Source organism: Hoplias malabaricus, unplaced genomic scaffold (genome assembly GCF_029633855.1).
Source record: "Hoplias malabaricus isolate fHopMal1 unplaced genomic scaffold, fHopMal1.hap1 scaffold_174, whole genome shotgun sequence".
In the NCBI taxonomy this organism is placed as follows: domain Eukaryota; kingdom Metazoa; phylum Chordata; class Actinopteri; order Characiformes; family Erythrinidae; genus Hoplias; species Hoplias malabaricus.
The window spans coordinates 53369-70801 of record NW_027101065.1 but is presented as its reverse complement, the minus strand read 5'-3'; the positions used below and the strand labels follow the sequence as shown (position 1 = coordinate 70801).

At 50.7% G+C, this 17433-nt stretch overlaps 2 non-coding genes across 2 annotated transcripts; both read right to left on the bottom strand.

Moving 5' to 3' along the window:
* Positions 1 to 1281: 1281 nt before the first annotated feature.
* On the bottom strand, positions 1282 to 1353 carry trnae-uuc (transfer RNA glutamic acid (anticodon UUC)). Its single transcript has one exon. It is a non-coding gene; the product is annotated as a tRNA-Glu (tRNA).
* Positions 1354 to 1954: 601 nt separating this feature from the next.
* Positions 1955 to 2026, bottom strand: trnae-uuc (transfer RNA glutamic acid (anticodon UUC)). Its single transcript has one exon. It is a non-coding gene; the product is annotated as a tRNA-Glu (tRNA).
* Positions 2027 to 17433: the final 15407 nt, after the last annotated feature.

Genomic DNA, 17433 nt, shown 5'->3' with positions numbered 1-17433 from the left:
CCAGGGACACCGTTTTCAGCCACGTCTGAAAGGAAGGAGATAGGATTAAGTTCAGGGGCTAGGGCTAGGCTTTTGCCAGATGTACTCGTTCTACAATCATAGGAGAGCATCCGAGTCTGTCCTAAATGCACTTGTCAGTTTTCAGTCCAACTCTTTAGGCTAGCGCCTTTGATAGCTCAGTTGGTAGAGCGGAGGACTGTAGTTGTTAATAAGGCAATCCTTAGGTCGCGGGTTCAAATCCGGCTCGAAGAAGACTTTTCTTTTCCCTCGCGCCACTGCCGGATATCATGGCCAGGTGCCTGCCTGCAGATGCGCTGGCATGCCAGAGTGCAATCTGCTGAAGGCAGTGACGGATCATTTACACTGTTCCATTCAAATTTCTCAAACATTATCTTGCCTCCCTAAAAGACTTGCAGACTTGAAAGCATAAAGCCACGCTGGTGTGGGTGTGTGGAGGTGGTGAATGAGGCAGCAACGTGTCGTTTAGAAGTTTGGCAAAAAAGGAAGTAGCAGAAGGAGGACGCTTTACATTCCTTTAACCTACACAGCATGTGGGTGGGGGGCTTCCAGAGTCTTGTAGTGGACTTGGTGTGCAAGAAAGCACACGCTTCCCTGAGCGGGAATCTAACCCGGGCCGCGGCGGTGAGAGCGCCGAATCCTAGCCACTAGACCACCAGGGACACCGTTTTCAGCCACCTCTGAAAGGAAGGAGATAGGATTAAGTTCAGGGGCTAGGGCTAGGCTTTTGCCAGATGTACTCGTTCTACAATCATAGGAGAGCATCCGAGTCTGTCCTAAATGCACTTGTCAGTATTCAGTCCAACTCTTTAGGCTAGCGCCTTTGATAGCTCAGTTGGTAGAGCGGAGGACTGTAGTTGTTAATAAGGCAATCCTTAGGTCGCGGGTTCAAATCCGGCTCGAAGAAGACTTTTCTTTTCCCTCGCGCCACTGCCGGATATCATGGCCAGGTGCCTGCCTGCAGATGCGCTGGCATGCCAGAGTGCAATCTGCTGAAGGCAGTGACGGATCATTTACACTGTTCCATTCAAATTTCTCAAACATTATCTTGCCTCCCTAAAAGACTTGCAGACTTGAAAGCATAAAGCCACGCTGGTGTGGGTGTGTGGAGGTGGTGAATGAGGCAGCAACGTGTCGTTTAGAAGTTTGGCAAAAAAGGAAGTAGCAGAAGGAGGACGCTTTACATTCCTTTAACCTACACAGCATGTGGGTGGGGGGCTTCCAGAGTCTTGTAGTGGACTTGGTGTGCAAGAAAGCACACGCTTCCCTGAGCGGGAATCGAACCCGGGCCGCGGCGGTGAAAGCGCCGAATCCTAGCCACTAGACCACCAGGGACACCGTTTTCAGCCACCTCTGAAAGGAAGGAGATAGGATTAAGTTCAGGGGCTAGGGCTAGGCTTTTGCCAGATGTACTCGTTCTACAATCATAGGAGAGCATCCGAGTCTGTCCTAAATGCACTTGTCAGTATTCAGTCCAACTCTTTAGGCTAGCGCCTTTGATAGCTCAGTTGGTAGAGCGGAGGACTGTAGTTGTTAATAAGGCAATCCTTAGGTCGCGGGTTCAAATCCGGCTCGAAGAAGACTTTTCTTTTCCCTCGCGCCACTGCCGGATATCATGGCCAGGTGCCTGCCTGCAGATGCGCTGGCATGCCAGAGTGCAATCTGCTGAAGGCAGTGACGGATCATTTACACTGTTCCATTCAAATTTCTCAAACATTATCTTGCCTCCCTAAAAGACTTGCAGACTTGAAAGCATAAAGCCACGCTGGTGTGGGTGTGTGGAGGTGGTGAATGAGGCAGCAACGTGTCGTTTAGAAGTTTGGCAAAAAAGGAAGTAGCAGAAGGAGGACGCTTTACATTCCTTTAACCTACACAGCATGTGGGTGGGGGGCTTCCAGAGTCTTGTAGTGGACTTGGTGTGCAAGAAAGCACACGCTTCCCTGAGCGGGAATCGAACCCGGGCCGCGGCGGTGAAAGCGCCGAATCCTAGCCACTAGACCACCAGGGACACCGTTTTCAGCCACCTCTGAAAGGAAGGAGATAGGATTAAGTTCAGGGGCTAGGGCTAGGCTTTTGCCAGATGTACTCGTTCTACAATCATAGGAGAGCATCCGAGTCTGTCCTAAATGCACTTGTCAGTTTTCAGTCCAACTCTTTAGGCTAGCGCCTTTGATAGCTCAGTTGGTAGAGCGGAGGACTGTAGTTGTTAATAAGGCAATCCTTAGGTCGCGGGTTCAAATCCGGCTCGAAGAAGACTTTTCTTTTCCCTCGCGCCACTGCCGGATATCATGGCCAGGTGCCTGCCTGCAGATGCGCTGGCATGCCAGAGTGCAATCTGCTGAAGGCAGTGACGGATCATTTACACTGTTCCATTCAAATTTCTCAAACATTATCTTGCCTCCCTAAAAGACTTGCAGACTTGAAAGCATAAAGCCACGCTGGTGTGGGTGTGTGGAGGTGGTGAATGAGGCAGCAACGTGTCGTTTAGAAGTTTGGCAAAAAAGGAAGTAGCAGAAGGAGGACGCTTTACATTCCTTTAACCTACACAGCATGTGGGTGGGGGGCTTCCAGAGTCTTGTAGTGGACTTGGTGTGCAAGAAAGCACACGCTTCCCTGAGCGGGAATCTAACCCGGGCCACGGCGGTGAGAGCGCCGAATCCTAGCCACTAGACCACCAGGGACACCGTTTTCAGCCACCTCTGAAAGGAAGGAGATAGGATTAAGTTCAGGGGCTAGGGCTAGGCTTTTGCCAGATGTACTCGTTCTACAATCATAGGAGAGCATCCGAGTCTGTCCTAAATGCACTTGTCAGTTTTCAGTCCAACTCTTTAGGCTAGCGCCTTTGATAGCTCAGTTGGTAGAGCGGAGGACTGTAGTTGTTAATAAGGCAATCCTTAGGTCGCGGGTTCAAATCCGGCTCGAAGAAGACTTTTCTTTTCCCTCGCGCCACTGCCGGATATCATGGCCAGGTGCCTGCCTGCAGATGCGCTGGCATGCCAGAGTGCAATCTGCTGAAGGCAGTGACGGATCATTTACACTGTTCCATTCAAATTTCTCAAACATTATCTTGCCTCCCTAAAAGACTTGCAGACTTGAAAGCATAAAGCCACGCTGGTGTGGGTGTGTGGAGGTGGTGAATGAGGCAGCAACGTGTCGTTTAGAAGTTTGGCAAAAAAGGAAGTAGCAGAAGGAGGACGCTTTACATTCCTTTAACCTACACAGCATGTGGGTGGGGGGCTTCCAGAGTCTTGTAGTGGACTTGGTGTGCAAGAAAGCACACGCTTCCCTGAGCGGGAATCGAACCCGGGCCGCGGCGGTGAGAGCGCCGAATCCTAGCCACTAGACCAACAGGGACACCGTTTTCAGCCCCCTCTGAAAGGAAGGAGATAGGATTAAGTTCAGGGGCTAGGGCTAGGCTTTTGCCAGATGTACTCGTTCTACAATCATAGGAGAGCATCCGAGTCTGTCCTAAATGCACTTGTCAGTTTTCAGTCCAACTCTTTAGGCTAGCACCTTTGATAGCTCAGTTGGTAGAGCGGAGGACTGTAGTTGTTAATAAGGCAATCCTTAGGTCGCGGGTTCAAATCCGGCTCGAAGAAGACTTTTCTTTTCCCTCGCGCCACTGCCGGATATCATGGCCAGGTGCCTGCCTGCAGATGCGCTGGCATGCCAGAGTGCAATCTGCTGAAGGCAGTGACGGATCATTTACACTGTTCCATTCAAATTTCTCAAACATTATCTTGCCTCCCTAAAAGACTTGCAGACTTGAAAGCATAAAGCCACGCTGGTGTGGGTGTGTGGAGGTGGTGAATGAGGCAGCAACGTGTCGTTTAGAAGTTTGGCAAAAAAGGAAGTAGCAGAAGGAGGACGCTTTACATTCCTTTAACCTACACAGCATGTGGGTGGGGGGCTTCCAGAGTCTTGTAGTGGACTTGGTGTGCAAGAAAGCACACGCTTCCCTGAGCGGGAATCTAACCCGGGCCGCGGCGGTGAGAGCGCCGAATCCTAGCCACTAGACCACCAGGGACACCGTTTTCAGCCACGTCTGAAAGGAAGGAGATAGGATTAAGTTCAGGGGCTAGGGCTAGGCTTTTGCCAGATGTACTCGTTCTACAATCATAGGAGAGCATCCGAGTCTGTCCTAAATGCACTTGTCAGTTTTCAGTCCAACTCTTTAGGCTAGCGCCTTTGATAGCTCAGTTGGTAGAGTGGAGGACTGTAGTTGTTAATAAGGCAATCCTTAGGTCGCGGGTTCAAATCCGGCTCGAAGAAGACTTTTCTTTTCCCTCGCGCCACTGCCGGATATCATGGCCAGGTGCCTGCCTGCAGATGCGCTGGCATGCCAGAGTGCAATCTGCTGAAGGCAGTGACGGATCATTTACACTGTTCCATTCAAATTTCTCAAACATTATCTTGCCTCCCTAAAAGACTTGCAGACTTGAAAGCATAAAGCCACGCTGGTGTGGGTGTGTGGAGGTGGTGAATGAGGCAGCAACGTGTCGTTTAGAAGTTTGGCAAAAAAGGAAGTAGCAGAAGGAGGACGCTTTACATTCCTTTAACCTACACAGCATGTGGGTGGGGGGCTTCCAGAGTCTTGTAGTGGACTTGGTGTGCAAGAAAGCACACGCTTCCCTGACCGGGAATCGAACCCAGGCCGTGGCTGAGAGAGCGCCGAATCCTAGCCACTAGACCACCAGGGACACCGTTTTCAGCCACGTCTGAAAGGAAGGAGATAGGATTAAGTTCAGGGGCTAGGGCTAGGCATTTGCCAGATGTACTCGTTCTACAATCATAGGAGAGCATCCGAGTCTGTCCTAAATGCACTTGTCAGTTTTCAGTCCAACTCTTTAGGCTAGCGCCTTTGATAGCTCAGTTGGTAGAGCGGAGGACTGTAGTTGTTAATAAGGCAATCCTTAGGTCGCGGGTTCAAATCCGGCTCGAAGAAGACTTTTCTTTTCCCTCGCGCCACTGCCGGATATCATGGCCAGGTGCCTGCCTGCAGATGCGCTGGCATGCCAGAGTGCAATCTGCTGAAGGCAGTGACGGATCATTTACACTGTTCCATTCAAATTTCTCAAACATTATCTTGCCTCCCTAAAAGACTTGCAGACTTGAAAGCATAAAGCCACGCTGGTGTGGGTGTGTGGAGGTGGTGAATGAGGCAGCAACGTGTCGTTTAGAAGTTTGGCAAAAAAGGAAGTAGCAGAAGGAGGACGCTTTACATTCCTTTAACCTACACAGCATGTGGGTGGGGGGCTTCCAGAGTCTTGTAGTGGACTTGGTGTGCAAGAAAGCACACGCTTCCCTGAGCGGGAATCGAACCCGGGCCGCGGCGGTGAGAGCGCCGAATCCTAGCCACTAGACCACCAGGGACACCGTTTTCAGCCACGTCTGAAAGGAAGGAGATAGGATTAAGTTCAGGGGCTAGGGCTAGGCTTTTGCCAGATGTACTCGTTCTACAATCATAGGAGAGCATCCGAGTCTGTCCTAAATGCACTTGTCAGTTTTCAGTCCAACTCTTTAGGCTAGCGCCTTTGATAGCTCAGTTGGTAGAGCGGAGGACTGTAGTTGTTAATAAGGCAATCCTTAGGTCGCGGGTTCAAATCCGGCTCGAAGAAGACTTTTCTTTTCCCTCGCGCCACTGCCGGATATCATGGCCAGGTGCCTGCCTGCAGATGCGCTGGCATGCCAGAGTGCAATCTGCTGAAGGCAGTGACGGATCATTTACACTGTTCCATTCAAATTTCTCAAACATTATCTTGCCTCCCTAAAAGACTTGCAGACTTGAAAGCATAAAGCCACGCTGGTGTGGGTGTGTGGAGGTGGTGAATGAGGCAGCAACGTGTCGTTTAGAAGTTTGGCAAAAAAGGAAGTAGCAGAAGGAGGACGCTTTACATTCCTTTAACCTACACAGCATGTGGGTGGGGGGCTTCCAGAGTCTTGTAGTGGACTTGGTGTGCAAGAAAGCACACGCTTCCCTGAGCGGGAATCTAACCCGGGCCGCGGCGGTGAGAGCGCCGAATCCTAGCCACTAGACCACCAGGGACACCGTTTTCAGCCACCTCTGAAAGGAAGGAGATAGGATTAAGTTCAGGGGCTAGGGCTAGGCTTTTGCCAGATGTACTCGTTCTACAATCATAGGAGAGCATCCGAGTCTGTCCTAAATGCACTTGTCAGTTTTCAGTCCAACTCTTTAGGCTAGCGCCTTTGATAGCTCAGTTGGTAGAGCGGAGGACTGTAGTTGTTAATAAGGCAATCCTTAGGTCGCGGGTTCAAATCCGGCTCGAAGAAGACTTTTCTTTTCCCTCGCGCCACTGCCGGATATCATGGCCAGGTGCCTGCCTGCAGATGCGCTGGCATGCCAGAGTGCAATCTGCTGAAGGCAGTGACGGATCATTTACACTGTTCCATTCAAATTTCTCAAACATTATCTTGCCTCCCTAAAAGACTTGCAGACTTGAAAGCATAAAGCCACGCTGGTGTGGGTGTGTGGAGGTGGTGAATGAGGCAGCAACGTGTCGTTTAGAAGTTTGGCAAAAAAGGAAGTAGCAGAAGGAGGACGCTTTACATTCCTTTAACCTACACAGCATGTGGGTGGGGGGCTTCCAGAGTCTTGTAGTGGACTTGGTGTGCAAGAAAGCACACGCTTCCCTGAGTGGGAATCGAACCCGGGCCGCGGCGGTGAGAGCGCCGAATCCTAGCCACTAGACCAACAGGGACACCGTTTTCAGCCCCCTCTGAAAGGAAGGAGATAGGATTAAGTTCAGGGGCTAGGGCTAGGCTTTTGCCAGATGTACTCGTTCTACAATCATAGGAGAGCATCCGAGTCTGTCCTAAATGCACTTGTCAGTTTTCAGTCCAACTCTTTAGGCTAGCACCTTTGATAGCTCAGTTGGTAGAGCGGAGGACTGTAGTTGTTAATAAGGCAATCCTTAGGTCGCGGGTTCAAATCCGGCTCGAAGAAGACTTTTCTTTTCCCTCGCGCCACTGCCGGATATCATGGCCAGGTGCCTGCCTGCAGATGCGCTGGCATGCCAGAGTGCAATCTGCTGAAGGCAGTGACGGATCATTTACACTGTTCCATTCAAATTTCTCAAACATTATCTTGCCTCCCTAAAAGACTTGCAGACTTGAAAGCATAAAGCCACGCTGGTGTGGGTGTGTGGAGGTGGTGAATGAGGCAGCAACGTGTCGTTTAGAAGTTTGGCAAAAAAGGAAGTAGCAGAAGGAGGACGCTTTACATTCCTTTAACCTACACAGCATGTGGGTGGGGGGCTTCCAGAGTCTTGTAGTGGACTTGGTGTGCAAGAAAGCACACGCTTCCCTGAGCGGGAATCTAACCCGGGCCGCGGCGGTGAGAGCGCCGAATCCTAGCCACTAGACCACCAGGGACACCGTTTTCAGCCACCTCTGAAAGGAAGGAGATAGGATTAAGTTCAGGGGCTAGGGCTAGGCTTTTGCCAGATGTACTCGTTCTACAATCATAGGAGAGCATCCGAGTCTGTCCTAAATGCACTTGTCAGTTTTCAGTCCAACTCTTTAGGCTAGCGCCTTTGATAGCTCAGTTGGTAGAGCGGAGGACTGTAGTTGTTAATAAGGCAATCCTTAGGTCGCGGGTTCAAATCCGGCTCGAAGAAGACTTTTCTTTTCCCTCGCGCCACTGCCGGATATCATGGCCAGGTGCCTGCCTGCAGATGCGCTGGCATGCCAGAGTGCAATCTGCTGAAGGCAGTGACGGATCATTTACACTGTTCCATTCAAATTTCTCAAACTTTATCTTGCCTCCCTAAAAGACTTGCAGACTTGAAAGCATAAAGCCACGCTGGTGTGGGTGTGTGGAGGTGGTGAATGAGGCAGCAACGTGTCGTTTAGAAGTTTGGCAAAAAAGGAAGTAGCAGAAGGAGGACGCTTTACATTCCTTTAACCTACACAGCATGTGGGTGGGGGGCTTCCAGAGTCTTGTAGTGGACTTGGTGTGCAAGAAAGCACACGCTTCCCTGACCGGGAATCGAACCCAGGCCGCGGCTGAGAGAGCGCCGAATCCTAGCCACTAGACCACCAGGGACACCGTTTTCAGCCACGTCTGAAAGGAAGGAGATAGGATTAAGTTCAGGGGCTAGGGCTAGGCATTTGCCAGATGTACTCGTTCTACAATCATAGGAGAGCATCCGAGTCTGTCCTAAATGCACTTGTCAGTTTTCAGTCCAACTCTTTAGGCTAGCGCCTTTGATAGCTCAGTTGGTAGAGCGGAGGACTGTAGTTGTTAATAAGGCAATCCTTAGGTCGCGGGTTCAAATCCGGCTCGAAGAAGACTTTTCTTTTCCCTCGCGCCACTGCCGGATATCATGGCCAGGTGCCTGCCTGCAGATGCGCTGGCATGCCAGAGTGCAATCTGCTGAAGGCAGTGACGGATCATTTACACTGTTCCATTCAAATTTCTCAAACATTATCTTGCCTCCCTAAAAGACTTGCAGACTTGAAAGCATAAAGCCACGCTGGTGTGGGTGTGTGGAGGTGGTGAATGAGGCAGCAACGTGTCGTTTAGAAGTTTGGCAAAAAAGGAAGTAGCAGAAGGAGGACGCTTTACATTCCTTTAACCTACACAGCATTTGGGTGGGGGGCTTCCAGAGTCTTGTAGTGGACTTGGTGTGCAAGAAAGCACACGCTTCCCTGAGCGGGAATCGAACCCGGGCCGCGGCGGTGAGAGCGCCGAATCCTAGCCACTAGACCACCAGGGACACCGTTTTCAGCCACGTCTGAAAGGAAGGAGATAGGATTAAGTTCAGGGGCTAGGGCTAGGCTTTTGCCAGATGTACTCGTTCTACAATCATAGGAGAGCATCCGAGTCTGTCCTAAATGCACTTGTCAGTTTTCAGTCCAACTCTTTAGGCTAGCGCCTTTGATAGCTCAGTTGGTAGAGCGGAGGACTGTAGTTGTTAATAAGGCAATCCTTAGGTCGCGGGTTCAAATCCGGCTCGAAGAAGACTTTTCTTTTCCCTCGCGCCACTGCCGGATATCATGGCCAGGTGCCTGCCTGCAGCTGCGCTGGCATGCCAGAGTGCAATCTGCTGAAGGCAGTGACGGATCATTTACACTGTTCCATTCAAATTTCTCAAACATTATCTTGCCTCCCTAAAAGACTTGCAGACTTGAAAGCATAAAGCCACGCTGGTGTGGGTGTGTGGAGGTGGTGAATGAGGCAGCAACGTGTCGTTTAGAAGTTTGGCAAAAAAGGAAGTAGCAGAAGGAGGACGCTTTACATTCCTTTAACCTACACAGCATGTGGGTGGGGGGCTTCCAGAGTCTTGTAGTGGACTTGGTGTGCAAGAAAGCACACGCTTCCCTGAGCGGGAATCGAACCCAGGCCGCGGCGGTGAGAGCGCCGAATCCTAGCCACTAGACCACCAGGGACACTGTTTTCAGCCACGTCTGAAAGGAAGGAGATAGGATTAAGTTCAGGGGCTAGGGCTAGGCTTTTGCCAGATGTACTCGTTCTACAATCATAGGAGAGCATCCGAGTCTGTCCTAAATGCACTTGTCAGTTTTCAGTCCAACTCTTTAGGCTAGCACCTTTGATAGCTCAGTTGGTAGAGCAGAGCACTGTCGTTGTTAATAAGGCGATCCTTAGGTCGCGGGTTCAAATCCGGCTCGAAGAAGACTTTTCTTTTCCCTCGCGCCACTGCGGGATATCATGGCCAGGTGCCTGCCTGCAGATGCGCTGGCATGCCAGAGTGCAATCTGCTGAAGGCAGTGACGGATCATTTACACTGTTCCATTCAAATTTCTCAAACATTATCTTGCCTCCCTAAAAGACTTGCAGACTTGAAAGCATAAAGCCACGCTGGTGTGGGTGTGTGGAGGTGGTGAATGAGGCAGCAACGTGTCGTTTAGAAGTTTGGCAAAAAAGGAAGTAGCAGAAGGAGGACGCTTTACATTCCTTTAACCTACACAGCATGTGGGTGGGGGGCTTCCAGAGTCTTGTAGTGGACTTGGTGTGCAAGAAAGCACACGCTTCCCTGAGTGGGAATCGAACCCGGGCCGCGGCGGTGAGAGCGCCGAATCCTAGCCACTAGACCAACAGGGACACCGTTTTCAGCCCCCTCTGAAAGGAAGGAGATAGGATTAAGTTCAGGGGCTAGGGCTAGGCTTTTGCCAGATGTACTCGTTCTACAATCATAGGAGAGCATCCGAGTCTGTCCTAAATGCACTTGTCAGTTTTCAGTCCAACTCTTTAGGCTAGCACCTTTGATAGCTCAGTTGGTAGAGCGGAGGACTGTAGTTGTTAATAAGGCAATCCTTAGGTCGCGGGTTCAAATCCGGCTCGAAGAAGACTTTTCTTTTCCCTCGCGCCACTGCCGGATATCATGGCCAGGTGCCTGCCTGCAGATGCGCTGGCATGCCAGAGTGCAATCTGCTGAAGGCAGTGACGGATCATTTACACTGTTCCATTCAAATTTCTCAAACATTATCTTGCCTCCCTAAAAGACTTGCAGACTTGAAAGCATAAAGCCACGCTGGTGTGGGTGTGTGGAGGTGGTGAATGAGGCAGCAACGTGTCGTTTAGAAGTTTGGCAAAAAAGGAAGTAGCAGAAGGAGGACGCTTTACATTCCTTTAACCTACACAGCATGTGGGTGGGGGGCTTCCAGAGTCTTGTAGTGGACTTGGTGTGCAAGAAAGCACACGCTTCCCTGAGCGGGAATCTAACCCGGGCCGCGGCGGTGAGAGCGCCGAATCCTAGCCACTAGACCACCAGGGACACCGTTTTCAGCCACCTCTGAAAGGAAGGAGATAGGATTAAGTTCAGGGGCTAGGGCTAGGCTTTTGCCAGATGTACTCGTTCTACAATCATAGGAGAGCATCCGAGTCTGTCCTAAATGCACTTGTCAGTTTTCAGTCCAACTCTTTAGGCTAGCGCCTTTGATAGCTCAGTTGGTAGAGCGGAGGACTGTAGTTGTTAATAAGGCAATCCTTAGGTCGCGGGTTCAAATCCGGCTCGAAGAAGACTTTTCTTTTCCCTCGCGCCACTGCCGGATATCATGGCCAGGTGCCTGCCTGCAGATGCGCTGGCATGCCAGAGTGCAATCTGCTGAAGGCAGTGACGGATCATTTACACTGTTCCATTCAAATTTCTCAAACTTTATCTTGCCTCCCTAAAAGACTTGCAGACTTGAAAGCATAAAGCCACGCTGGTGTGGGTGTGTGGAGGTGGTGAATGAGGCAGCAACGTGTCGTTTAGAAGTTTGGCAAAAAAGGAAGTAGCAGAAGGAGGACGCTTTACATTCCTTTAACCTACACAGCATGTGGGTGGGGGGCTTCCAGAGTCTTGTAGTGGACTTGGTGTGCAAGAAAGCACACGCTTCCCTGAGCGGGAATCTAACCCGGGCCGCGGCGGTGAGAGCGCCGAATCCTAGCCACTAGACCACCAGGGACACCGTTTTCAGCCACCTCTGAAAGGAAGGAGATAGGATTAAGTTCAGGGGCTAGGGCTAGGCTTTTGCCAGATGTACTCGTTCTACAATCATAGGAGAGCATCCGAGTCTGTCCTAAATGCACTTGTCAGTTTTCAGTCCAACTCTTTAGGCTAGCGCCTTTGATAGCTCAGTTGGTAGAGCGGAGGACTGTAGTTGTTAATAAGGCAATCCTTAGGTCGCGGGTTCAAATCCGGCTCGAAGAAGACTTTTCTTTTCCCTCGCGCCACTGCCGGATATCATGGCCAGGTGCCTGCCTGCAGATGCGCTGGCATGCCAGAGTGCAATCTGCTGAAGGCAGTGACGGATCATTTACACTGTTCCATTCAAATTTCTCAAACTTTATCTTGCCTCCCTAAAAGACTTGCAGACTTGAAAGCATAAAGCCACGCTGGTGTGGGTGTGTGGAGGTGGTGAATGAGGCAGCAACGTGTCGTTTAGAAGTTTGGCAAAAAAGGAAGTAGCAGAAGGAGGACGCTTTACATTCCTTTAACCTACACAGCATGTGGGTGGGGGGCTTCCAGAGTCTTGTAGTGGACTTGGTGTGCAAGAAAGCACACGCTTCCCTGAGCGGGAATCGAACCCAGGCCGCGGCGGTGAGAGCGCCGAATCCTAGCCACTAGACCACCAGGGACACTGTTTTCAGCCACGTCTGAAAGGAAGGAGATAGGATTAAGTTCAGGGGCTAGGGCTAGGCTTTTGCCAGATGTACTCGTTCTACAATCATAGGAGAGCATCCGAGTCTGTCCTAAATGCACTTGTCAGTTTTCAGTCCAACTCTTTAGGCTAGCGCCTTTGATAGCTCAGTTGGTAGAGCGGAGGACTGTAGTTGTTAATAAGGCAATCCTTAGGTCGCGGGTTCAAATCCGGCTCGAAGAAGACTTTTCTTTTCCCTCGCGCCACTGCCGGATATCATGGCCAGGTGCCTGCCTGCAGATGCGCTGGCATGCCAGAGTGCAATCTGCTGAAGGCAGTGACGGATCATTTACACTGTTCCATTCAAATTTCTCAAACTTTATCTTGCCTCCCTAAAAGACTTGCAGACTTGAAAGCATAAAGCCACGCTGGTGTGGGTGTGTGGAGGTGGTGAATGAGGCAGCAACGTGTCGTTTAGAAGTTTGGCAAAAAAGGAAGTAGCAGAAGGAGGACGCTTTACATTCCTTTAACCTACACAGCATGTGGGTGGGGGGCTTCCAGAGTCTTGTAGTGGACTTGGTGTGCAAGAAAGCACACGCTTCCCTGACCGGGAATCGAACCCAGGCCGCGGCTGAGAGAGCGCCGAATCCTAGCCACTAGACCACCAGGGACACCGTTTTCAGCCACGTCTGAAAGGAAGGAGATAGGATTAAGTTCAGGGGCTAGGGCTAGGCATTTGCCAGATGTACTCGTTCTACAATCATAGGAGAGCATCCGAGTCTGTCCTAAATGCACTTGTCAGTTTTCAGTCCAACTCTTTAGGCTAGCGCCTTTGATAGCTCAGTTGGTAGAGTGGAGGACTGTAGTTGTTAATAAGGCAATCCTTAGGTCGCGGGTTCAAATCCGGCTCGAAGAAGACTTTTCTTTTCCCTCGCGCCACTGCCGGATATCATGGCCAGGTGCCTGCCTGCAGATGCGCTGGCATGCCAGAGTGCAATCTGCTGAAGGCAGTGACGGATCATTTACACTGTTCCATTCAAATTTCTCAAACATTATCTTGCCTCCCTAAAAGACTTGCAGACTTGAAAGCATAAAGCCACGCTGGTGTGGGTGTGTGGAGGTGGTGAATGAGGCAGCAACGTGTCGTTTAGAAGTTTGGCAAAAAAGGAAGTAGCAGAAGGAGGACGCTTTACATTCCTTTAACCTACACAGCATTTGGGTGGGGGGCTTCCAGAGTCTTGTAGTGGACTTGGTGTGCAAGAAAGCACACGCTTCCCTGAGCGGGAATCGAACCCGGGCCGCGGCGGTGAGAGCGCCGAATCCTAGCCACTAGACCACCAGGGACACCGTTTTCAGCCACGTCTGAAAGGAAGGAGATAGGATTAAGTTCAGGGGCTAGGGCTAGGCTTTTGCCAGATGTACTCGTTCTACAATCATAGGAGAGCATCCGAGTCTGTCCTAAATGCACTTGTCAGTTTTCAGTCCAACTCTTTAGGCTAGCGCCTTTGATAGCTCAGTTGGTAGAGCGGAGGACTGTAGTTGTTAATAAGGCAATCCTTAGGTCGCGGGTTCAAATCCGGCTCGAAGAAGACTTTTCTTTTCCCTCGCGCCACTGCCGGATATCATGGCCAGGTGCCTGCCTGCAGCTGCGCTGGCATGCCAGAGTGCAATCTGCTGAAGGCAGTGACGGATCATTTACACTGTTCCATTCAAATTTCTCAAACATTATCTTGCCTCCCTAAAAGACTTGCAGACTTGAAAGCATAAAGCCACGCTGGTGTGGGTGTGTGGAGGTGGTGAATGAGGCAGCAACGTGTCGTTTAGAAGTTTGGCAAAAAAGGAAGTAGCAGAAGGAGGACGCTTTACATTCCTTTAACCTACACAGCATGTGGGTGGGGGGCTTCCAGAGTCTTGTAGTGGACTTGGTGTGCAAGAAAGCACACGCTTCCCTGAGCGGGAATCGAACCCAGGCCGCGGCGGTGAGAGCGCCGAATCCTAGCCACTAGACCACCAGGGACACTGTTTTCAGCCACGTCTGAAAGGAAGGAGATAGGATTAAGTTCAGGGGCTAGGGCTAGGCTTTTGCCAGATGTACTCGTTCTACAATCATAGGAGAGCATCCGAGTCTGTCCTAAATGCACTTGTCAGTTTTCAGTCCAACTCTTTAGGCTAGCGCCTTTGATAGCTCAGTTGGTAGAGCGGAGGACTGTAGTTGTTAATAAGGCAATCCTTAGGTCGCGGGTTCAAATCCGGCTCGAAGAAGACTTTTCTTTTCCCTCGCGCCACTGCCGGATATCATGGCCAGGTGCCTGCCTGCAGATGCGCTGGCATGCCAGAGTGCAATCTGCTGAAGGCAGTGACGGATCATTTACACTGTTCCATTCAAATTTCTCAAACTTTATCTTGCCTCCCTAAAAGACTTGCAGACTTGAAAGCATAAAGCCACGCTGGTGTGGGTGTGTGGAGGTGGTGAATGAGGCAGCAACGTGTCGTTTAGAAGTTTGGCAAAAAAGGAAGTAGCAGAAGGAGGACGCTTTACATTCCTTTAACCTACACAGCATGTGGGTGGGGGGCTTCCAGAGTCTTGTAGTGGACTTGGTGTGCAAGAAAGCACACGCTTCCCTGACCGGGAATCGAACCCAGGCCGCGGCTGAGAGAGCGCCGAATCCTAGCCACTAGACCACCAGGGACACCGTTTTCAGCCACGTCTGAAAGGAAGGAGATAGGATTAAGTTCAGGGGCTAGGGCTAGGCATTTGCCAGATGTACTCGTTCTACAATCATAGGAGAGCATCCGAGTCTGTCCTAAATGCACTTGTCAGTTTTCAGTCCAACTCTTTAGGCTAGCGCCTTTGATAGCTCAGTTGGTAGAGCGGAGGACTGTAGTTGTTAATAAGGCAATCCTTAGGTCGCGGGTTCAAATCCGGCTCGAAGAAGACTTTTCTTTTCCCTCGCGCCACTGCCGGATATCATGGCCAGGTGCCTGCCTGCAGATGCGCTGGCATGCCAGAGTGCAATCTGCTGAAGGCAGTGACGGATCATTTACACTGTTCTATTCAAATTTCTCAAACATTATCTTGCCTCCCTAAAAGACTTGCAGACTTGAAAGCATAAAGCCACGCTGGTGTGGGTGTGTGGAGGTGGTGAATGAGGCAGCAACGTGTCGTTTAGAAGTTTGGCAAAAAAGGAAGTAGCAGAAGGAGGACGCTTTACATTCCTTTAACCTACACAGCATTTGGGTGGGGGGCTTCCAGAGTCTTGTAGTGGACTTGGTGTGCAAGAAAGCACACGCTTCCCTGAGCGGGAATCGAACCCGGGCCGCGGCGGTGAGAGCGCCGAATCCTAGCCACTAGACCACCAGGGACACCGTTTTCAGCCACGTCTGAAAGGAAGGAGATAGGATTAAGTTCAGGGGCTAGGGCTAGGCTTTTGCCAGATGTACTCGTTCTACAATCATAGGAGAGCATCCGAGTCTGTCCTAAATGCACTTGTCAGTTTTCAGTCCAACTCTTTAGGCTAGCGCCTTTGATAGCTCAGTTGGTAGAGCGGAGGACTGTAGTTGTTAATAAGGCAATCCTTAGGTCGCGGGTTCAAATCCGGCTCGAAGAAGACTTTTCTTTTCCCTCGCGCCACTGCCGGATATCATGGCCAGGTGCCTGCCTGCAGCTGCGCTGGCATGCCAGAGTGCAATCTGCTGAAGGCAGTGACGGATCATTTACACTGTTCCATTCAAATTTCTCAAACATTATCTTGCCTCCCTAAAAGACTTGCAGACTTGAAAGCATAAAGCCACGCTGGTGTGGGTGTGTGGAGGTGGTGAATGAGGCAGCAACGTGTCGTTTAGAAGTTTGGCAAAAAAGGAAGTAGCAGAAGGAGGACGCTTTACATTCCTTTAACCTACACAGCATGTGGGTGGGGGGCTTCCAGAGTCTTGTAGTGGACTTGGTGTGCAAGAAAGCACACGCTTCCCTGAGCGGGAATCGAACCCAGGCCGCGGCGGTGAGAGCGCCGAATCCTAGCCACTAGACCACCAGGGACACTGTTTTCAGCCACGTCTGAAAGGAAGGAGATAGGATTAAGTTCAGGGGCTAGGGCTAGGCTTTTGCCAGATGTACTCGTTCTACAATCATAGGAGAGCATCCGAGTCTGTCCTAAATGCACTTGTCAGTTTTCAGTCCAACTCTTTAGGCTAGCACCTTTGATAGCTCAGTTGGTAGAGCAGAGCACTGTCGTTGTTAATAAGGCGATCCTTAGGTCGCGGGTTCAAATCCGGCTCGAAGAAGACTTTTCTTTTCCCTCGCGCCACTGCGGGATATCATGGCCAGGTGCCTGCCTGCAGATGCGCTGGCATGCCAGAGTGCAATCTGCTGAAGGCAGTGACGGATCATTTACACTGTTCCATTCAAATTTCTCAAACATTATCTTGCCTCCCTACAAGACTTGCAGACTTGAAAGCATAAAGCCACGCTGGTGTGGGTGTGTGGAGGTGGTGAATGAGGCAGCAACGTGTCGTTTAGAAGTTTGGCAAAAAAGGAAGTAGCAGAAGGAGGACGCTTTACATTCCTTTAACCTACACAGCATGTGGGTGGGGGGCTTCCAGAGTCTTGTAGTGGACTTGGTGTGCAAGAAAGCACACGCTTCCCTGAGCGGGAATCTAACCCGGGCCGCGGCGGTGAGAGCGCCGAATCCTAGCCACTAGACCACCAGGGACACCGTTTTCAGCCACGTCTGAAAGGAAGGAGATAGGATTAAGTTCAGGGGCTAGGGCTAGGCTTTTGCCAGATGTACTCGTTCTACAATCATAGGAGAGCATCCGAGTCTGTCCTAAATGCACTTGTCAGTTTTCAGTCCAACTCTTTAGGCTAGCGCCTTTGATAGCTCAGTTGGTAGAGCGGAGGACTGTAGTTGTTAATAAGGCAATCCTTAGGTCGCGGGTTCAAATCCGGCTCGAAGAAGACTTTTCTTTTCCCTCGCGCCACTGCCGGATATCATGGCCAGGTGCCTGCCTGCAGATGCGCTGGCATGCCAGAGTGCAATCTGCTGAAGGCAGTGACGGATCATTTACACTGTTCCATTCAAATTTCTCAAACATTATCTTGCCTCCCTAAAAGACTTGCAGACTTGAAAGCATAAAGCCACGCTGGTGTGGGTGTGTGGAGGTGGTGAATGAGGCAGCAACGTGTCGTTTAGAAGTTTGGCAAAAAAGGAAGTAGCAGAAGGAGGACGCTTTACATTCCTTTAACCTACACAGCATGTGGGTGGGGGGCTTCCAGAGTCTTGTAGTGGACTTGGTGTGCAAGAAAGCACACGC